Raw genomic sequence first — 23,550 nt, 5'->3', positions numbered from 1 at the left:
AAGCATGGCAGTGTAACTAAAATCCCATGTTCAGCTTGAATTTTGGATTTCTCAAACAGTAAAACTATGGCTTCAATTTCGAAGCCTAAGCAGAAATAAAAACATTCAATTTTCAGTAAAGGTTATATGAATAGGCTGGGTGGGGGACAATGAGAAGGAGCTAGTCTGGACTGTAACTCAACAATGGACCTTAAAATAGGCTGTGAAGACTCACATCAAGAGACTTTTGCTAGTTTATAAAGAAGTGAGTTTTATATGAACAAATATATACATGTTAACTATTCATGAGACACACAGATGTGGGTTTTATTATTCTGAGCATATTTTGATTCAGTCCTGGACAAAGTTTTAGCTCAATAAATAGTTTTGAAAGAAGAATGGTGACTTCTACAAATGGCATAGCCTGAGGGAAAGATCATTGTTTTAACATTGTCTTCTATTACTGTCTCATTGATCAGGCGAGATTCTTCAACTAATTATATACAATTGATCAATTTAATTTGCTTTGAAAATGGAATAAGTGGGTGGGTAAAGCAATTCAGTTGGCTAGTTTGGCCTAATCCCAACCATCTTGAAGGACATTTTGATACGGTGATCTCTCATTCTCTTTCTGTCTCTCAGCCTCTATCTAAAAATACTGAATTAATTTTCTTAAAATAAACTCTAATGATGTATATACACTTTAAAAGACTTATTTATGGGTAGCAAGGTAAGTCAGCTTGTAGGGTCTTTCCAAGTGGTAGGCACATATTCAAATCATTGTCACACCACATGAGGTACTACTGTAGCGGGTGCTGGGGGAGGCATTTGTACTATGAGATCGCCTCCTCTTATTATTGTTCTTTTTTTCTTTCTGAAAGGGATAGTCAAGTTTGGTGAATGTACTAGCAATAAAAAGAAAAAAGAGGGAAAATAAAGTTATATTTACTAATAATTGTAAGAAAGAGAGAAATAAAATGGGATAGACCAGAGCAGTGTTAAGGACTGGTACCTCCTGCATTGGTTTCCTTCCTGCAAGTGTGTTTGCCACTGCTGAGTTTACACACTGATACCAGTTCTCTGCTCTTAACCCCCTCCCCTCCAACACCCAGTGATTCAGAGATTCAGTTTATGACAATAGTTGTTAACCTTAGCCTTTCACTAGCTCACTGTTAGGGAGCTTCTAGAAATACTGATGTTTTGCCTTATTTCATATCAGCTAATCTGAATCTCTCTGGTGGGATCCTTGCAACCTCTACTTTTTAAAAAATTCTCAGAGACATTGAAAGAATTTTTACCAAATAAGAGATGGAAAGGGCCAATGGTATTAGAAGGAAGTGCTCACAGTCACTGATTATCAGGGAAATGAAAATAAAAATAAATGCAACAAGGAAATGCCTCTTTAAGACTGTGAGGATGATATATATTTAGGTCTCATAATTAGTGTTTTTTTTAATTTTTAATTTTTTATTTAAGAAAGGATTAATTAACAAAACCATAGGGTAGGAGGGGTACAATTCCATACAATTCCCACCACCCAATCTCCATCTCCCACCCCCTCCCCTGATAGCTTTCCCATTCTCTATTCCTCTGGGAGCATGGATCCAGGGTCATTGTGGGTTGCAGAAGGTAGAAGGTCTGGCTTCTGTAATTGCTTCCCCGCTGAACATGGGCATTGACTGGTTGGTCCATACTCCCAGTCTGCATCTCTCTTTCCCTGTAGGGTGGGTCTCTGGAAGCGGAGCTCTAGGACACATTGGTGGGGTCTTCAGTCCAGGGAAGCCTGACCAGCATCCTGGTGGCATCTGGAACCTGGTGACTGAAAAGAGAGTTAACATACGAAGTCAAACAAATTGTTGAGCAATCATAGACCCAAAGCTTGGAATAGTGGAGAAGAAGTGTTAGGGGGGTACTCACTGCAACTCTAGTGCACTTCTGCTTTCAGGCATATATTTTGCAGCAGTTTACGGATACGTGTGAACATATGCTCTCTCTCTCACAGAAACTGGTGTATATCTAGGTTTTGGGACTTTGTTAGAAAGTGAACCACCTGAGATGAAATTAGAGTATACTATGAAAGGAAAGGTCTCACCCGAGTAATGAAGTTGAAGGGTTGTCATTCCACATGTGAAGTCTCTGGACACAGTCTGAAGTGAAGCATGTTGAAGTGGCAATCTCTGTGTTGGTTAGGTTGTGGTCCGCTGATGCAATATTATTTGATATGGATTGGGAGAGGCATATAGGAAAGTGGGCCCTATCCAAGGGTTCCATGACTGGGGGAAGTAGAGGCTCTATAGTGGAGATGTGAGGTTCCTGCTGTCTTAGGGTTCCAAAAGACAATCGATAGTTAATGTTATCATCACATTGTTTGGTAATTGGGTTAACTTTGAAAAGTCCTTTTGTTAGGGTTTGCTGTACAGTACCCAGTATCTTGTATATAGCTGTGCTATTGGTTGCTTCTGATCTACTTGGTCTAGGCTTTTGATAGAGTCTGCATATCAATTACACAGCCTATATATTGAAAAGATTCAGTTTGTGTTTTGAAAAACTTCGAGACATACAATTAATTTTCCCCCTCTCGTATTAATTAACTAGTGATTTATATGACTACATTTTACTAGGAGTGTACATAAACACCATTCCCACCACCAAAAGACTGTGACCCATTCCTCCCACCCACTCCCACCCCCCACTGTCCCAGGAAGCTGCATGTCTACTCCTCACCACAGGGTTTTTACTTTGGTGCCCTACTTACAATTTGGTCAGGTCCTGCTTTTAGTTTCCCATTCAGATCTTCTTAACTCCACTTCTGTTGATCAGTGGGATCATTTCATACTCATCTTTATCTTTCTGACTTAGCTCACTTAACATAATTCCTTTTAGCTCTGTCCAAGATGGGTCAGCGAAGGTGGGTTCATTGTTCTTGATAGCTGCATAGTATTCCATTGTGTATATATACCACAGCTTTCTCAGCCACTCATCTGGTGTTGGGCACCTGGGTTGCTTCCAGGTTTTAGCTATTATGAATTGTGCTGCTATGAACATAGGAGTACACACCTCTTTTGGTTGGGTGTTATGGAGTCCTTGGGGTATAAGCCCAGGAGAGGAATTACTGGATCATATGGAAGGTCCATGTCTAGCCTTCTGAGAGTTTTCCAGACTGCTCTCCACAGAGGCTGGACCAATTTACATTCCCACCAGCAGTGTAGAAGGGTTCCTCTGTCCCCACAACCTCTCCAGCATTTGTTGCTGCTGTCCTTTTTGATGTATGCCATTCTTACAGGAGTGAGGTGGTATCTTAGTGTTGTCTTAATTTGCATTTCTCTGACAATCAGTGACCTAGAGCAGGTTTTCATATGTTTGTTAGCCTTTTGGATCTCCTCTGAGGTGAATGTTTTGTTCATTTCCTCTGCCCATTTTTGGATGGTGTCATTTGCTTTTTTGGTGCTAAGTTTGCTGAGCTCTTTATATATTTTGGTGATTAGTTTCTTGTCTGATGTATGGCATGTGAAGATCTTCTCCAATTCTGTGAGGGGTCTCTTTGTTTGTTTAGTAGTTTCTTTGGCTGTGCAGAAGCTTTTCAATTTGATGTAGTCCCATTGGTTTGTTTCTGCTTTAGTCTTCCTTGCAATTGGGTTTGATTCATCAAACATGTCCTTGATGTGTAGGTGGGAAAGTGTTTTACCAATGTTTTTCTCTACGTATTTGATTGTTTCTGGTCTGACATCTAGGTCTTTGATCCATTTGGAGTTGATTTTTTGTTTCTGGTGAGATAAAGTGGTTCAATTTCATTCTTCTGCATGTTACAAGCCAGTTTTTCCAGCACCATTTATTGAAGAGAGCCTCCTTTTTCCATTTAATTCTTTGGGCCCCCTTATCAAAGATTAGATGTCCATAGGTATGGGGATTTATTTCTGGGCTTTCAATTCTGTTCCTCTGGTCTGTGTGCCTATTTTTGTTCCAGTACCATGCTGTTTTGATGATGATGGCTTTATAATATAGTTTAAGGTCTGGGAGTGTGATGCCTCCATTTCTGTTTCTTTTCCTCAAGATGGTCTTGGCAATTCTAGGTGTTTTCATGTTCCAGATAAATGATTGTAGTGTTTGTTCTATTCTCTTAAAGAAGCTTGGTGGAACTTTGATGGGTATTGCATTAAATTTGTATATGGAGGATGCCATATATTAAACTGAACAGAAACAATAATTGCAGAGAAATAAGTAAATAGAATTAGACTGAGTTGGAGAGATAGCAGAGTGGATATATATATATATATATATATATATATATATATATGCCTGAGACTCCAAAATCCCAGGTTCAATGTCCCACACCATCATAAGCCTAAGCTGTCTAGTGCATTGGGAAAATCTTATCTATCTCTATCATACATACATAGGTTAGCTTCACTAACCCTGAAGCTTCCTGCATGCAGGTGGGAAACAGGGACTCGGACCTGCATGGTAAGATGTGTGTTCAATAGGGTGTGCCATGGCCCATCCCTCTCAGCTCAAGCTATTTTCACATAGACAAAGAGAGACATAGAAACAGAAGGAGGAAGGGAGGGAAAGATACCACAACAGAGTTTATTCCTGAGCTGAGGGCCAGTCTTGAGCCTTCGTCTCCAGTATGTCAAAACAAGTACCCTCCTGGGTGAGTTGTCTTCCTGGGTCACTTATGGAGAGAGAGAGAGAGAGAGAGAGAGAGAGAGAGAGATGAGATTGATTCTTATACCAGCACTTTTTAAAAACATTTATTTACGTACTTATTCTTTTTGTTGCCCTTGTTGTTTTATTGTTGTAGTTATTATTGTTGTCATGGTTGGATAGGACAGAGAAAAATGGAGAGGGGAAGGGAAGACGGGAGAGGAAGACAGACACCTGCAGACCTGCTGGTGAAGCGACTCCCCTGCAAGTGGGGAGCCGGGGCTCGAACTGGGATCCTTATGCTGGTCCTTGCATTTTATACACCTGTGCTTAACCTGCTGTGATAGCTAGCTAGCTAGCTAGAAAGATAGATAGATAGATAGATAGATAGATAGATAGACAGACAGACAGACAGACAGACAGACAGACAGACAGACAGACAGATATACAGACAGACAGACAGTCCCGGTGGTGGTACACCTGGTTGAACACACATATTACAATACATAAGAAACCATGTTCTACCCCTAGTCCTCACCTGTAAGGGGTAAGCTTCACAGGTAGTGAAGCAATGCTGCAGATGTCTCTCTCTTTCTATCTTCCCCCCTCCCTCTCAGTTTCTATTCAATTAGCGATAATGTTTAAAAACATTTTATTTATTAACTGGATAGAGACAGAAATCAAGTCAGAAAGGGGAGACCTTCAACAACATTTCTTTGTGGTTCACCAAGTGTCTTCCCTGCGTTTGGTATCAGGGCCTTGAACCTGGTTCCTAGAACATTATAGCTTGTGCATTCAACTGGATGAGTCACTATTGAGCCCTTCCAAACACAACTCTCATTGATGAACATCATGACTTTTGGAGGATGACCACATCTTTCTGAATTCTTTTTTGCCATTCGCTTATTTAATTGTTAGGAGAAAGTTTTTTTTTTCTTTTTCTTTTTTAGATAAGACAGAGAGAAATGGAGAGAAGAGGGGAAGACAGAGAGGGGGAGAGAAAGATAGACACCTGCAGACCTGCTTCACTACCTGTGAAGTGACTCCTCTGCAGGTGGGGAGCTGGGGGCTCAAACCAGGATCCTTACATGGGACCTTGTGCCAGTCCTTGTGCTTCGTGCCACATGTGCTTAACTCCCTGCACTACCGCCCGACTATTAGGGAAAAGTTTTATAATGCCTAAATTTTTCCTCTCTCTCTTTCTCTTTCTCTCTCTCTCTCTTTCACACACACACACACACACACACACACACACACACACACACACACACACACACACCACCACCACCACCACCACCACCACCACCACCACCACCACCACCACCACGGGAATAGAAATTGGAAATCTAAAAACACTCAGCAGTTTAAAAAACAAAAAAACTCCAATATGACCCAGTGGCACAAGGCAGATGAAGCTAGAAACATTTGTTAACACAGTCTGAAGAAACCTTCATCTTATGTTGTGGCATCAGAACCATGCAGGGCAACAGTAGACATTGGTGCTTTCTAGGTAGGAGCAACATGATGAATGACATGGTTTGACTTACTGCTAGAGCAGGAATAAGACAGATCTCTTTTTAATACTAAAGTTAATTACTCAAGCCTCCATTGTTCAGATTAGCAGGGACTCTATCCCCATTCTCTAGACCTCTACTCAATTCATTTAGTTGTCTAATTTGTGGAGTGTAACTCAGTCTAAAGAGAATAATTATGCTTATAAACACAGGGCTAGAAGCCGAGAGGGAAATAATGGATTCTGCTTCATACTGCTCTTGTTCCTGCTGGTTATGCTGGTAAATAAGGACATTTTCTTTTAGAGACATGACATTTCTAAATCCGACAACTTCTCTGTTAAATGCTATATCATATTGCTGGATATTTTTATTAGTGATATCACCATTATTATTTTAACATAAGTGATATATACCCCTGATAAAATATTCTATTAGCCTTAGGAGTACAATGTAATGATTCAAAATTTGTGAAAATGATCATTACATTAGTTTAATTAAGGTCTGGCTCCCAATATAGCTATATTTTTTCTTATAAGGACTTTTAAAAATACATCTAGTGTCACCATCAAACTCTGACTTGTTTATTAATTTATTTATTTATACTTATTTATTTATTCATTCATTTATTTATTCACCTATTTATTTGTACACTAGCTCTGCTCATCTCTGGCTTACGGTGGTGCTGGGGACTGAACCTATGTCATCAGAACTTTAGGCATGAAAGCCTTTTGGCTGGACTGGGTGGTGGTGTGCTTGGTAAACTGCACATATTACCATGTACAAGGACCTGGGTTTAAGCCCCTGGTCTCCACTCCTGCATTCCTCCATTCCTGGTCTCCATTCACCTTTCATGACGCATTCCTGCAGTAGGAATGCGTCATGAAAGGTGAAAAAGTTCTAAACCTCCTTCGTTAGCTCTCTCTCTCTCCTTATGACCTTTTTCTTCTCAACTTCTGTTCTGTCAAATAAAAATAAATTAATTGGGAGTCGGGCTGTAGCGCAGTGGGTTAAGCGCAGGTGGCGCAAAGCACAAGGACCGGCGTAAGGATCCCGGTTCAAGCCCCGGCTCCCCACCTGCAGGGGTGTCGCTTCACAGGCGGTGAAGCAGGTCTGCAGGTGTCTATCTTTCTCTCCCTCTCTCTGTCTTCCCTCTCCTCTCTCCATTTCTCTCTGTCCTATCCAACAACAACAACAACAATAATAACTACAACAATAAAACAACAAGGGCAACAAAAGGGAATAAATAAATAATAAATTAAAAAAAACAAAAAAACTACTTTAAAAAAAACTTTAAAATAAAAAAAATAATTAATTTTTAAAAATTATTATTTTTTGTGTGTGCCCATTATGCTATCTCCCCAGAGCATAAGAAATTTTAATATCTACTCTTTGGACAGTTTTCAAACAAGAAGAACATGATTGCTACCTATAGTTACCTTATTTTAGATATTGATCTATTATTAATCGTATAATTTTTAAATACCTGCTCATATTCTGTGTATCTCTTGTTTTGCTGTAGGAATATATACTCTGGCAAAGAATCATCTAAAAATGTACAAAAACCTCAATTTGGGGAAGGTTTTTTGTGTTTATTATGTAGGTGAAGCATGTTGTTTTCAACCATTTCTACACCTTAGCTTTCTTTTTATTAGTGATTTAATAATGGTTTACAAGGTTATAACAAATAAATGATCTAGTTCCACACCATACCCACCACCAAAGTTCTGCCCTCCCCTCCCCTCCCCGGCCACTTCTTCCAACCTCCATAGCTCTCACAAAGTCTTAGGGAAAGTTTGACTATTTCTATTTTTGTTATGCCTTTTTCAATTATACATATTTCACAAATTAATGAAACAATCTGGTAGCTAATTTTTACTTCATTACTTATTTCATTAAGCAAAATCATCTCCAATCCATTCATCTGTCCCAAAGTATACAATATCTACTTTCATTGCATATCGGTATTTTGTATTTCATTGGACATATAGACATCCATTCATTTATCTATGTGCATTTAAGATGCTACCACTTCATAATGTTGCAAAGAATGCAGTTATCAACACATGGGAACCATATGTTCCTTCAAATTAAGGTTTGTATGTCTATAGAGATATGTCTAGGAGTGGTATTTTTGGATCATAAGGTATTTCTGTTTTTATTTATTTGATGACTCCCCATAGCATTTTCCATAGGGGCTGCACCAGCTTGTAATCTAACCATCAGTGTATCAGAGTTCCTTTTTCTCCACATCTTTGCCAGTACTTGTCATTTGCTGTTTTGTTGGTGTAGGCCATTCTAACAGGTGTAGTTTTAAATTAAATTTATCTCATGATAAATGGAGTATTTTTCTTGTTTTCTCTCTTCAAGAAATAAAAAAGATGGTGTGAAAATAGAAATCATTCAAGAGAATTTACATAGGAAATTGGTTATTAATAAAAGATCCTGAAGTACGTACATGTATCTGTTGAGTGTCTTGAAGAAGGCAGATGTGAGGCTAGCATGAAGAGTAGGAAGGAACATCATTATCATACATATACAGAGCTTATTCAATATTAAATACTGAGTAGAGCCTACGAATTTTCCTGGTAGAGGTCATGTGGGTCGTTTTCAGTTTCTGGTTATAATGAATAAAGTTGCTATGAGCTATGGAAAAAAGAATATGAAGTAGTGGCATGGAGAACATGCATACTCTACTTGGATTTCTCTCTGTGTGTGTGTGTGTGTGTGTGTTGTGTGTGTGTGTGTGTGTGTGTGTGTGTGTGTGTGTGTGTGTGTGTGTGATTTGAGGGAAGATGAAATATCAGTGTTCACACTAATGAGCCATGATAGACAAGAAATGGACATGATCACCATTATTGTCATCTAGATATGAGGGAAATGTGCACTTAGGGAAGGAAGAGCACTTCAGTAGTATGTAAGGGAGATGATAACATATTTAGAGATGTGCAATTGTACCCCTGAGATAGTCACTCTCTTGTAAAATAGCATTTCCAAAAAAAAAATTCTATTAGAAAATATATATTCCAGACTTGAACTTCTCAATACCCCAGAAGACATGACTGAAGAAATAAATGCTGAGAGAGAGGAAAAAAGAGAAAGAGACTTCTCTTGTGATCTACTGACATCATTATTTATGAAAGTCATTAAGAAGAAGTCAAGAGCTTCTTTTAGAAGTCAAAGAGCTCTTTTTCTAGTTGCCTGGATTCCAGGTGTTCTTAGAATAAGAAGAATGTTCAGTTACACCAAACATGCAAGGCATTGACCGGATATCATGTGGAGCCCAGTGTTTAACCAGAACTTTTGAAATGGGATTCAAATCCAGATGTCAAAAACCATAGTCAGGGTGAATCAGTCCTGAGACTTCATTCCTGAGACAGAGGTTAGAGATGGCCAAGACTCTCTGGACCTATAACCCAGTCTTTGCAATAGCTTGAGTTCAGGAAATGTCATTTTGGTCAATATGTAACTGTGCATCTTATACAGGCATCATAATAGTTGGCATTCTCTATTATTTATCCATGAAATAGGATGTGTAAAAGAAACAGTGCCTGGAAGCTCCTTCATTTTGCTTGTAAGTAACACAGGCCTTCCAGACAAACTATTTAAGAAACATTTCCTAATTTTCTCAATTACCACTTCTGAATAATGTAAAACAAATCTGTGCTCCAGTTCTGCCAAGACAATACATTGAGGGCTTCCAATGGTCCCTGGGAATCATTACTTTGTTTTGGTTTGCTTGGGTTCAGGCCCCTTGAGATGGCCCTTGAATTTCAGGTTCATTTAAACCACTGAGTTGGGCCTGGTTTCCATCTGCAACCATAAAATTGCTTTGAATTTCTCCAAACTCAGCCCAGGTTTTTCTGAAAACTCATCTAAGCTTTGGCCAAGGTTCACTGAGAGGTTTGCAGATCTATTTGATTATTTAGTTGTTCAGAGGCTCTGTTTCTAAATTGCCAGGTGAGAACTTTACCTGGCAGGGGGAATCTGTGATCTAGAGATGCTTGCTTGCTACTCAAGTCCAAATTTAAAGAATATCTTTGTAAATCTTGACAGTGAAGACCTCTGAAAGCAGAGTGCACATCTCCAAATCTCAAAGTATTTCTTGATTTTTTTTTCTTTCTTTTCTCAAATGATGTTGGAAGAATCCCTCATCAAGTACCTTCATATGGGCTGTGTGACTCTGCTCTTAGTCAGGGTCTCCTTGTTTTTTATCGGAAGTTACCTTGATATGTTTCCCACCCAACTCAGATGTGAATAAAAACTTAGAAAATAGGAATGAACTGAAAAGGTTCTGATTTCAAAATCCACTAAATACTAGAGAATGTTTGGAGGCTGTTCTGTGTAGTGGTGTATTTGGGTCAGTGAGTGGATGAATGTGGATTTATGACCCAAAGGGAGATAATTTTTTAATTAGCTTTATTTATTTATTTGGATAGATTCAGCCAGAAATCAAGAGGGAAGGGGGTGATAGAGAGGGAAAGAGATAGAGAGACACCCACAGCCCTGCTTCACCACTTGTGAAGCTTTACTCCTGCAGGTAGGGGCTGGGGGCTCGAACTCAGGTCCTTGAACACTGTAACATGTGCGCTCAACCAGGTGTGCCACCACCTGGCCCCGGGAGATAATTTTTAAACAGAATGTATTTTCAAGTGATAGAGAGGATGTACAGAGAAACTTCTGTTGCTATATATAGTTGAGTTTCAAAATCTCCATGTTCTCACCTCCCCAGAGCCCTACTCCACTAGAGAAAGACAGAAACAGGCTGGGAGTTGGATCCAACTGCCAACACCCATGTCCAGTGGAGAAGCAGTTACAGAGGTCAGAACTTCTACCTTCTACACCCCATGAAGAATTTTGGTACATACTCCCAGAGAGGGAGAAATAACAGGAAGAAGTTGACCAGAGGGCTCTGAACCTCAACTTCATTAGGACTGGGATGGACATTTGGATGTAATAATGGGTATAGGTGTGACCTTGGAAAGGAAGAGACAGTGGCACCATAAAAAAGAGGGGGCGTCAGATATATAGGAATCTAGACAGATAGTTGTAGAAATAATAGTTAAGCCATATCTGCAGCCTTTGGAGAACTGTTTTATGTTACAGTGAAGGAACTGGGGACACAGAACTCTGGTGGTACGAACCATGTAGGAAAGTAGATGATTTTAATTTTCCTCTCCCTCTGTCTTCCACCAAGTCTTGCTAAGTCTAGCTTAAACACACATATTTCAGGAGGATTTATCTCAAGTTTGGAGATATTGCCACCATTATTTTATCACATATCTGTTATTTGTGGTAACTTTTAAATGCGGTTACTAGTCAAGCTGCTGTTTAGTGATCTCCAGTGTAATCCACAAAGATACAATGGCAACTCTAATTTGAATGTCAAATGAGGTTAAAGTGATTATGGCTAATTTTTGAAAAAGATAAATTTTGTGGGTTTCTCATAAAATTCAGGGTATTTTTTCTTTTTGTTTATGTATTCATTATTTATTATTTATTTATTGGATAGGGCAGAGAGGAACTGAGAAGGAAAGGGGAGATACAGAGGGAGAGAAGAAGGCAGACAACTGCTGACCTACTTTGTTGCTTGTAAATGCCCCCCATCCCCGCAGGTGAAGAGCAGGGGCTCTAACCAGTTGTGCCACCTCCATGCCCCACTCCCCTTTTCTTCTGTTTGTCACCAAAACCATTGCTATGGCTCAATATTTGTGCGGCTCCACCATACATAGCAGCCACTGCATCCTTTCTCTTTCCTTTTGGTAGTAGAGGGTGAGAGGCATAAAGACTAAAAGAGAGAGAAGGGAGACAGAAAAAGAGAGACACCTGCAGCACTGCTTCAAATTCTTTGTTTCCAACTGCCTGTGGGAACCAGGCACTTGGAGCCAGGTTTTGTGTATGTGTTCTGCCAGGTGAGTCCGACCCAAGTCTGTAAACTAATTTTTATAGAAAAAGAGAGAAACTGGGAGTCAGGCAGTAGCACAGCGGGTTAAGCGCACATGGCTTAAAGCACAAGGACCGGCATAAGGATCCCGGTTCAAACCCCCGGCTCCCCACCTGCAGGGGAGTCGCTTCACAGGCGGTGAAGCAGGTCTGCAGGTGTCTGTCTTTCTCTCCCCCTCTCTGTCTTCCCCTCTTGCTCCATGTCTCTCTGTTCTATCCAGCAACGACGACATCAACAACAACAATAACTACAAGGGTAACAAAAGGGAAAATAAATAATAATAAAATTTTTTTTAAAAGAGAGAGAAATTGAGGAAGAAAGGAATAGGAAGAAATAGAGACACCTACAGCATTGTTTCATCTTTTATGTAGCATCCTTTCTGGAGGTAGTAGCCAGGAACTTGAACCAGGACCTTTGTTCAAGATAATATGTGAAATTCAGTTTTCCTGGTGTGAAATTCAAGCTTTACTTTGTCACTTCAATACAGGTGTTATTGCAGCAAATTTCACAGTTCAGTTATAATTATAGGACGAAAATGAGGGGATAAGACAAAACATGAGAAAGCAAGTTAATGAATCATATGGGTAATTTATTGGTTCATTTATTTTTCCTGGTAGAAACTATTTAGGTCTTGCTAAATGCACTAGTAACAAAAGTAATTGGAGCACACACACATTGTTAACATTTTACACAATCCATTCCGGTGATTGTTTGAAACATAGTCAGATACATCTTTTGGAATTTGCACTCGCCATGAAAATCAGGAATATTTTCTCCTTCCAATGTGCATATTAGTCATAAAAAATTCACATAAAAATAATTCTCACCATCAAAACAATGACACGTTTTATAATGTCATAGTCTTTAATAGGGTTTCTGTTCTCAATAAAAAATATTTGGTAGGAGCCAGCAAGTTTTCTCACCTGGTAGAGTGCCTACATTTTCTTAAATGTTCCTGGAAGACATGAGAGTACTATAAAAGTGTTGTGATGGGAGTCAGGTGGTATTTTGAAACTGAGCTTCCTGATCTCAAAATGCTTCTCCATTATCTAGTCAGTCCTAATTCAAACTCTCACTGATTCCACTCAAATTCAATTCCTTGAGATAAAAAGAGAGTCATAGAGGGAGGGAGATAGACTCGGACATTGCACAACACAATATCACCTTTCCATGCCATTTTTCCATTTAGACAGAGGTACAGCAACAGAAATAGAGAGAGAAACCACAGTATCAGACTTCCTTTCTTCCTCCCTTTCTTCCTCCCTTCCTTTTGTCCTTCCTTCCGACTGCCTGCCTTGTTGCCTACCTGCCTTCTTGCCTTTTCCCCCATACATACCGCCTCCTAGGTGTGTGCTGGGGTTTGAACTTGGGCTTCAGGTAAGGCAAGTGACCTACCCAGTGCTCTATCTCACTGCTTCTTATCCAATTCCTTTACAATAGTTTCTATGCACCTTGCAGGATCTGTCTCAACTTATGTCTCATCTGACCCATGGTGTCTCTGTTGCCAGGCATTTCAGAGACCCCTGTTCACTGCAGTTCTCAACCCTGTGCCCAGACTTGGGCACTCTGGCTGAGGCTGTGACACAGTCCTTGACAGAAGTGGGTAGATTTCAGAAGACTTGATTTGTAAACGTCATATACTCCATACAGACTAGAGTTTCAACTTATTCTAAACTAGAGATTGTTGTATTCCTTAGACACATTCTCTATAAAGAGACATGGATGGGCCAGAATGGTCTGCTGTTCCTGAGAAAGATAAAGAAAGTGTTCATTTCAGGACAAAAGGATGCAGAGGAGGTGAACAGGTGGGGGTGAGGTTGGGCATACAATGAACTTGACCTGAAATCCATCCTCTTTTACTGAGCTACAGTTTCATTTTCAGGGAAGCTCTTTGGTGAGGTAAAATTTCTAAGGGCAGGAGAAATACTAGTTTAGCTTGAAGGAGGCCTGGAGAGAAAGGAATTTAATTTTAGAATTTAGGGTATGTGCATTCTAGCTGGTTTGAGTATCACTTTATTTATGCTCATACTTAACTCAACTACAGCTTCTGGGCATTTCTTATGTCACTAAATACTAGTGGCCCAGCCAGGAGAATAGAAAGTGACTTGACTTTTGTTGCATTCAGCATTTCATTCGCAGCCCACGGGAGACCTTTGGCAGTATTCACAATAACGGCGACAGAAGTTTAAATAAAGGCAGCAGGATCCTGCTGCTTTGTAGGGTAGTGAATTGGGATGGATGGATAGAAATTCTATTAGGGGGGTGCTTTTTCTTGGATTTAAAACAAAATAGCACTGGCATGCCATTTTTCTTTCATTTAGAGGTCAGAATAAAGATGGGGGAGGAACATGATGGGCAAAGATGCAAAGATTATTATTTCATTAGTTTGGGCTGATTTTCTGTGACTGTGCATCCTTTTACTGGAATATGAAAAACACAGATACTGAAACACAGAAAAAATAAATTAAGGATTCTCTAATAAAAGTCACTGCAAGTTAGAGCTGTAAAGAGGACTTTATAACCAAGCCTAACTCGCTGATTGTGTGTCTCTCATTCATTCCAAGTCAGTGACCTCAAGGAAAAAGACTGTTTCTCAAAGTTTCACAGAGGGCTGGTATATCTATGAGTCTGGAATACTGGGCCTCTGAACTCACTGGCTTTTACTTTCCTACCATACCTCACAACTCTCCATCCTGTTTCCTGAGTTAATTCTTGCCCAGGTCTGGGGAGATTTAGGGCAAGGCTGGACATCAGTGTTGGGTTAAAGTATGTTTGTACAACCCAAAATCATGTAGCAGTGGACTCTTTGGGGACTCACATGATCACATTTCTTCCAGAAGAACTTGATTTGGCCTCACAAGTTAAGTCTGTAGGAGGACCCGTGCTGTATTCCCCTACCTACCTTTTAGACACACATAACTCAAAGTTTGCAGTAAAAATTGGTACCCTGGATTGGACACTGGGACAGAATTCACAGCTTTCCGGATTGAATGGGAAGAATTGAAGTAGATGGTTAATTCAAAAGGGAAATTGCAATGACTCTCTTAATAACAGCAAGGCCGTATATTGTTGATCTGAACCTAAACTAAGATCCAGGTAGAAAAGTAATGAGATGGATATCGACAGACAGAAAAAACAATCTGATATGGTGACTCATGGAGTTTAAAGCCTACAGCTGTGATTGGCAGCTGCAATACCTTTTAATCTAACACCCCCACTCCCAAATTTAGGAACACAGAGGTTCTATCAGATTAGCACAGCCAGTCAGATATTCTCTGCTTCAGAATTAATGCACTTCCTCGCCCACTCCCTATTACTCAACCTTGTAGAATTCTTTAATTGTGTGATTATTTTAGCTTTTGGCCAAAAGAAATATTTAGAACCAGTTGCTCTCATTATTATTCAAGATTTGACAGGGATTACTGTAAATGTGACAGTTGACACATTATTCTTAGCTTTGTCAAATAAGTTCACTAAAAGCCAATTTTATAATCTGCTTTGCTCCTAAATAAGTAAACTGAAGTATTTTTAAATGTCCTATTTTTAGCATGTTATAGCCCCCTCCAGTGACATAGTTGTCTCTATCTTTCCAAGAAATGTCATGAATTAATAATTTGGCATATGTCATAAATGAAATGATGAACTTTAAGGTCATGGCTTCCATAAAAATATCTATCTATTTTATGTGAACCTGATATTTAATTTCTTCTCTAAGATGCTGTTTTTTTTGGACACCTACCTCCACTGCCACCTGATTTTATTGTTGCTTTTTATGTTGTTAGTAAAACGGTATCAAATTCCAGCAATAGTGAGATAGTTTGTAACCTACTTCTTCCCTTCTGATGATCCCCAGGTATACCTAGCCATATGACTTTGTGTATATCTAACCCATTTTCAATACACACCATAGGAATGATGAGACACAATCTGAATGGTCTAAGGAATCCAGTATTCCAAGGCTAACTGATGGGGGTAATCTTCATTCTATAACTTCTATCTTCTTTTTTTAATATTTATTTATTCCCTTTTGTTTCCCTTGTTGTTTTATTTTTATAGTTATTGTGTTGTTATTGATGCTGTTGTTGTTGTGGGATAGGACACAGAGAAATGGAGAGAGGAGAGGAAGACAGAGGGGGAGAGAAAGACAGACACCTGCAGTCCTACTTCACCGCCTGTGAAGCGACTCCCCTGCAGATGGGGAGCCGGGGACTCGAACCGGTGTCCTTCCACAGGTCCTTGCGTTTTGCGCCATGTGCGCTTAACCCGCTGCCGGGCTCCCTAACTTCTATCTTCTATGGAGTTATCTTGACAGTGTGCACTTTGGGTTCATAACAAGGACAAAGCATTATGATTGCACACGTGCTTAAACCTCATCAGTGTGGGAAAAGCTTTCAAACCCTGGACCATATTAGATGGTTGTCAGAAGCATTGCATTTCCAAGAAAGACCTAAGTGGTTCTCTGTGTAGGTATGGTTCAATATTAATTCACTGCTTAGTAATTTCAGGTTTTGTTTATGTTCCTTTTCTTTATTGCTTTATTATACTCAATTTCACCCTTTATTTCCCACATTGTTTTTGTTAATGGTGTAATTGATGAAGTATGCCCTTCTAAAGTGATGTGCGCTTTTTTTTTTATAGCTGTCTTCTCTATGCACTGTAAAAAAACTTTAAACAGGCTTGAAATTAAATGTAATATATTTGCATTTGCATAGTTTTTATTTTATCATCTGGAAGACATTTAGCCAGTTATTTATTTGAAAATTGGTCTTAGAGCAGTAAAAGACCATGGACTGAAACCGTGACTATGTTGAGCTACTGAATCAAGTCCAGGCTAAAAACTATGATTGAATCCAGTCAGGTTGCTGACCCCGTGAAGAATAGCTGTTCCAACATGAACTGGAGCCTTCACTGATTCATGAAAGACAAGAACCATAATCTCCCTCATTTGAATTTCAGTTCTAGCTCCAGTCAGCTTTAGCATGTAGATAGTGGCCAATAAATTCCACGAGGCTCTCATGATTACATCTGAATCCTAGTCATCACAGGGCTCCTGGGAAGGAGTATTTCATCCCACCTTGGGGACAAGCATATGCATATATGGGTTCTTACCAAAGGTGAACATGATGTGTTTTCTACTAAATTAATCTCAGGAAGTTAAGGAGGAGAGAGTTGAATTATATGAGGTAGTGATTGAAGATTTAGAAAAAATGGAAGGAACTTAGGTTTTTAAAAGACAGGAACTCTATGAGGGAAGCTTTGAAAAGGTAATTTTCTAGGGCTGAATAGATAATTAGTAGCACACAGGATTTGAGTATGAGAGGTCCCAAGTTTGATCTCACTGTCATTAGCCAGAGCTGAGCAGCTTTCTGATCTCTCTGTTTCATTCAGATAAGTAGTGCTCGTGACCCGACTGGTGACACAATACCAAATATTGAAATTAAATCCATGTGATCCCAAACTTGATCCCTAGCACCAAATGTGCCCGAGTCATGCTCTGGTGCCCTCCTTCTTTCTCTCTTTTTTTAGTAAGTCAATACATTTTAAAACAATAAAACAAACTGTTCCTTAAAAAAGTAAAATGAATAATAAAAAAGCAATTATTCATATTTTAAAACAAATTTGTGAGGGCAAACGAATAACATGCACAGCAGTTCCTTGTGCTATACCATGTTATTATAGATAGTAATGTGTGTGTGTGTGTGTGTGTGTGTGTGTGCGTGTGTTTAAGTGGGCAGATTTTAAGACAAGCTCAAGGTACCGCTATTTCCTGATATTGCCTCCATTTTTTCATTGTCACTTTACATATGACCTGTGTTATTCCCCACCTTCTATATTTTGTCATGTTCTTTGATCTTGTTCAACAAATGGAAATCAGTTTCGATTATGAGAATTATCCCAAATCATAGATTATATAAGATGCTGACTCACAGCCCTTTAGGAAATATTGTTAACTTACTGTTTTTTGAAAAAGCAAACCTCTCTATTCTGATCATCTGCAGGAAAGATACATGGACATAAGAATTGAGGGTTACACCCATTCAGTATCTAGCAAATAAATGAGACCTTTAGTCTAACCATCACCAACTAACGGAAACCTGCAGACATTCTTAGACTTGCCAACAGGTCCCTGTCATTCATTCAAACCTTCAAGATAGACCACATTTTTGTGCAACAGTCTGGCTGTAGCCTTACTGATATAAAGAAATCTTCTCCAGAAGACTGTATTTGCCTCTACTAGTTGCTGGCTGAGAGAGTGACATAATAAGTGGGTTCTGTTTTAGTCTGGTAAGTTTTAGGGTGATTTGTTAACTGGTATGTACTACCATTTCAAACTTCCCTAGTCTATGGGACATTTTTTTTCCAGAAGTTCTATGGAAAGTTTGTTCAGTACTTTAGTAGGAATTCTGAACATTCAAGATCTCTTCTGTCTCTGTATAGCATATTATCTATCCTCCATAGTTCATGCTTCTACTTGTTTTACCTCTACCTTCAGACCTCCTTCCACTATCTACTGGATAATATTTAAAAAGATGAAAATATTTTTGGCTACTTGTAATATTAATTGATTTATGTTTAGTTGTGCTTGAAGAGAAACAACAGCTTTTGGGCTCTATATAGAATAACATATCTCAGATCCACCCTATTCATCTTACATTCCCATCTTAAATTATATTTTACAGTCTATGTACATAAGCTAATATTCCCAAATTTCCTTAGTTTTTTTAATCAGCTACATTCAAAGTCTTTGATTCAATATTTTATATTACTGAACAGAAACATTATCAATACTGTCTATTGTATTATTAAATCAAAGGCTTAGAAAAAAAAAAAAGCTTTGACCAGAATTAAGGTTTTCTTGTTAAGTAATATTTTTATTACTTATTGCTGTTTCTCTTGAAAGATAAAACAACGACAGCCCATCTAGAAAAATTCAACTTATGTTTATAAGCAGTGCTTCTTTTCTTTTTTTTTTTTAATTTTTTATTTAAGAAAGGATTAGTGAACAAAAGCATAAGGTAGGAGGGGTACAACTCCACACAATTCCCAACACCCAATCCCCATAACCCACCCCCTCCCATGGTAGCTTTCCCATTCTCTATCCCTCTGGGAGCATGGACCCAGGGTCGTTGAGGGTTGCAGAAGGTAGAAGGTCTGGCTTCTGTAGTTGCTTCCCCGCTGAACAAGGGCGTTGACTGGTCGGTCCATACCCCCAGTCTGCCTCTCTCTTTCCCTAGTAGGGTGTGACTCTGGGGAAGCTGAGCTCCAGGACACATTGGTGGGGTCTTCAATCCAGGGAAGCCTAGCCAGCATCCTGGTGGCATCTGGAACCTGGTGATTGAAAAGAGAGTTAACATATGAAGCCAAACAATTTGTTGAGCAATCATAGATCCCAAGCTTGGAATAGTGGAGAGGAAGTGTTAGGGAGGTACTCACTGCAAACTCTAGTGTAGTCCTGCTTTCAGGTATATATTTTATAGTTTATGGATACGTGTGCACATAAGCTCTCTCTCACAGAAACTGGTGTATATCTAGGTTATGGGACTTTGTTAGAAAGTGAACTACCTGAGATGAAATGAGAGTGTACTATTAAAGGAAAGGTCTCACCCGAGTAATGAAGCTGAAGGGTTGTCATTCCACACGTGAAGTCTCTGGATACATTCTGAGGTAAAGCATGTTGAGGTAGCAATCGTTGCTTTGGTTAGGTTGTAATCGGAAGATGCAATGTTATTTGGTTTGGATTGGGAGATGCATACGGGAAAGTGGGCCCTATCCAAGGGTTCCAGGACTGGGGGAAGTAGGAGCTCTATAGTGAAGATGTGAGGTTCCTGCTGTCTTAGGGTTCAAAAAGACAATCAATAGTTAATATTATCATCACATTATTTGTTAATTGGGTTAACTTTGAAAAGTCCCTTTGTTATGGTTTGCTGTACAGTACCCAGTATCTTGTATATAGCTGTGCTATTGGAAGCTTCTAATCTACTTGGACTAGGATTTTGAGAGAGTCCGCATATCAAATACATAGCCTATATATTAAAAAGATTCAGTTTGTCTTTTGAGAAACTTTGAGACATACAATTGATTTCCCCCTCTCATATTAATTAGCTACTGATTTATATGTCTACATTTTGCTAGGAGTGTACATAAACACCATTCCCACCACCAAAGGACTGTGACCCATCCCTCCCACCCACTCCCATCCCCCACTGGCCCAGGAAGCTACATGCCTACCCCTCACCACTGGGTTTTTACTTTGGTGCCCTACTTACAATTTGATCAGGTCCTGCTTTTAGTTTCCCTTTCAGATCTTCTTAGTCAGCTTCTGTTGATGAGTGGGATCATCCCATACTCATCTTTATCTTTCTGACTTAGTTCACTTAACATAATTCCTTCTAGCTCTGTCCAAGATGGGTCAGAGAAGGTGGGTTCATTGTTCTTGATAGCTGCATAGTATTCCATTGTGTATATATACCACAGCTTTCTCAGCCACTCATCTGGTGTTGGGCACCTGGGTTGCTTCCAGGTTTTAGCTATTATGAATTGTGCTGCTATGAACATAGGAGTACACACCTCTTTTTGGTTGGGTGTTATGGAGTCCTTGGGGTATAACCCCAGGAGAGGAATTATTGGGTCATATGGAAGGTCCATGTCTAGCCTTCTGAGAGTTTTCCAGACTGCTCTCCACAGAGGCTGGACCAATTTACATTCCCACCAGCAATGTAAAAGGGTTCCTCTGTCCCCACATCCTCTCCAGCATTTGTTGCTGCTGTCCTTTTTGATGTATGCCATTCTTACAGGAGTGAGGTGGTATCTTAGTGTTGTCTTGATTTGCATTTCTCTGATAATCAGTGACCTAGAGCAGTTTTTCATATGTTTGTTAGCCTTTTGCATCTCCTCTGTGGTGAATGTTTTGTTCATTTCCTCTGCCCATTTTTGGATGGGGTCATTTGCTTTTTTGGTGCTAAGTTTGCTGAGCTCTTTGTATATTTTGGTGATTAGTTTCTTGTCTGATGTCTGGCATGTGAAGATCTTCTCCCATTCTGTGAGGGGTCTCTCTGTTTGTTTAATAGTTTCTTTGGATGTGCAGAAGCTTTTCAATTTGATGTAGTCCCATTGGTTTGTTTCTGCTTTGGTCTTCATTGCAATTGGGTTTGATTCATCAAAGATGTCCTTGAGGTGTAGGTGGGAAAGTGTTTTGCCAATGTTTTCCTCTAAGTATTTGATTGTTTCTGGTCTGACATCTAGGTCTTTGATCCATTTGGAGTTGATTTTTGTTTCTGGTGAGATAAAGTGGTTCAATTTCATTCTTCTGCATGTTTCAACCCAGTTTTCCCAGCACCATTTATTGAAGAGAGCCTCCTTTTTCCATTTAATCCTTTGGGCCCCCTTATCAAAGATTAGATGCCCATAGGTGTTGGGATTTACTTCTGGGCTTTCAATTCTGTTCCACTGGTCTGTATGCCTATTTTTGTTCCAGTACCATGCTGTTTTGATGATGATGGCTTTATAATATAGTTTAAGGTCTGGGAGTGTGATGCCTCCATTTCTGTTTCTTTTCCTTAAGATGGTTTTGGCAATTCTAGGTGTTTTCAGGTTCCAGATAAATGATTGTAGTGTTTGTTCTATTCTCTTAAAGAAGCCTGGTGGAACTTTGATGGGTATTGCGTTAAATTTGTATATGGCTCTGGGGAGAATATTCATTTTGATGATATTTATTCTTCCAATCCATGAGCATGGGATATCTTTCCATTTCTTGGTATCAGTTTCTATCTCCTTGAGTAGTGACTCATAGTTTTCAGTATATAAGTCTTTCACTTCTTTGGTCAACTTTATTCCTAGGTATTTGATTGATTTTGCTGAAACAGTAAATGGGTTTGATTTCTGTATGTCTTCTTCTTCAGATTTAGTGTTTGCATAAAGAAATGCCACTGATTTTTGTACATTGATTTTGTAGCCTGATACCTTGCTATATTGCCTAACAACTTCCAGTAATTTTCTACTGGATTCTTTAGGTCTTTCTATGTATACTATCATATCATCTGCAAATAGTGAGAGCTTGACTTCTTCCCTTCCAATCTGTATCCCTTTGATTTCTTTCTCTTGCCTGATTGCTATGGCAAGAACTTCCAATACTATGTTGAAGAGTAATGGTGACAGTGGACAGCCCTGTCTAGTCCCCGATCTGAGGGGGAATGCTTTCAGCTTCTCTCCATTGAGTATGATGTTGGCTGTAGGTTTCCTATATATAGACTCCACTATCTTGAGGAATTTCCCATCTATTCCCATTTTCTGTAGAGTTTTGAGCATGAATGGGTGTTGGATTTTGTCAAAGGCTTTCTCTGCATCTATTGAGATAATCATGTGGTTTTTGGCTTTGCTTTTATTGATGTGATGAATGACATTGATTGATTTACGGATTTTGAACCAGCCTTGCATTCCTGGGATGAATCCACTTGGTCATGATGAACAATCTTTTTGATGTGTTGCTGTATCCGGTTGGCCAAGATCTTGTTTAATATTTTGGCATCTATGTTCATCAGAGATATTGGTCTGCAGTTTTCCTTTTTTGTTCTGTCCCTATCAGCTTTTGGTATCAGGGTGATGTTGGCTTCATAAAAGGTGGAAGGGAGTATTCCTGTTTCTTCAGTCTTATGGAATAGCTTAAGAAGTATGGGTATTAACTGTTTCCTGAAAGTTTTGTAGAATTCGTTTGTGAAGCCATCTGGTCCAGGACTTTTGTTGTTGGGGAGATTCTTAATAACGGTTTCAATTTCTTTGTCTGTGATTGGTGCATTTAGATTTTGTAGTTCTTCTTGGTTCAGTTTTGGAAGTGCATAGGTTTCTAGGAATTGTTCCATTTCTTCCAGATTCTCTAGCTTGGTGGCATATAGTTCTTCATAGAAGTTTCGCAGAATTCTCTGGATTTCTGTGGTGTCAGTTGTGATATCTCCTGCATCGTTTACAATTCTATTAATTTGAGTCTTCTCTCTTTTTTGTTTGGTGAGTCTGGCTAGGGGTTTGTCAATTTTGTTTAATCTTTCAAAGAACCAACATTTGGCTTCATTGATCTTTTGTATGGTTCTTTTATTTTCAATGTTGTTTATTTCTGCTCTAACTTTAGTGATTTCTGTCCTTCTGGTTGCTTTAGGGTTCCTTTGTTCCTCTTCCTTTAAGTCCTTGAGGTGTGTAGTAAGGTCATTCATTTGGGCTTCTTCTTGGTGTTTAATATGTGATTGTATGGCTATAAGTTTCCCTCTCAGTACTGCTTTCGCTGTGTCCCAAATATTTTGATAGGTTGTGTCTTCATTTTCATTAGTTTCCAGGAACATTTGAATTTCCTGTTTGAGTGAGTCTCTGACCCAGTGGTTCTTAAGGAGCATGTTGTTTAATTTCCAAATTCTATGTCTTTTAATAATTTTCCGTTTGTTGTTAAAAGTTAGTTTTACTCCACTGTGGTCTGAGAAGATACTTGGG

This window comes from Erinaceus europaeus, chromosome 7 (genome assembly GCF_950295315.1).
Source record: "Erinaceus europaeus chromosome 7, mEriEur2.1, whole genome shotgun sequence".
Classification (NCBI taxonomy): Eukaryota; Metazoa; Chordata; class Mammalia; order Eulipotyphla; family Erinaceidae; genus Erinaceus; species Erinaceus europaeus.
The sequence above is the reverse complement of the archived record's forward strand: the minus strand, read 5'-3'. Positions refer to the sequence as shown.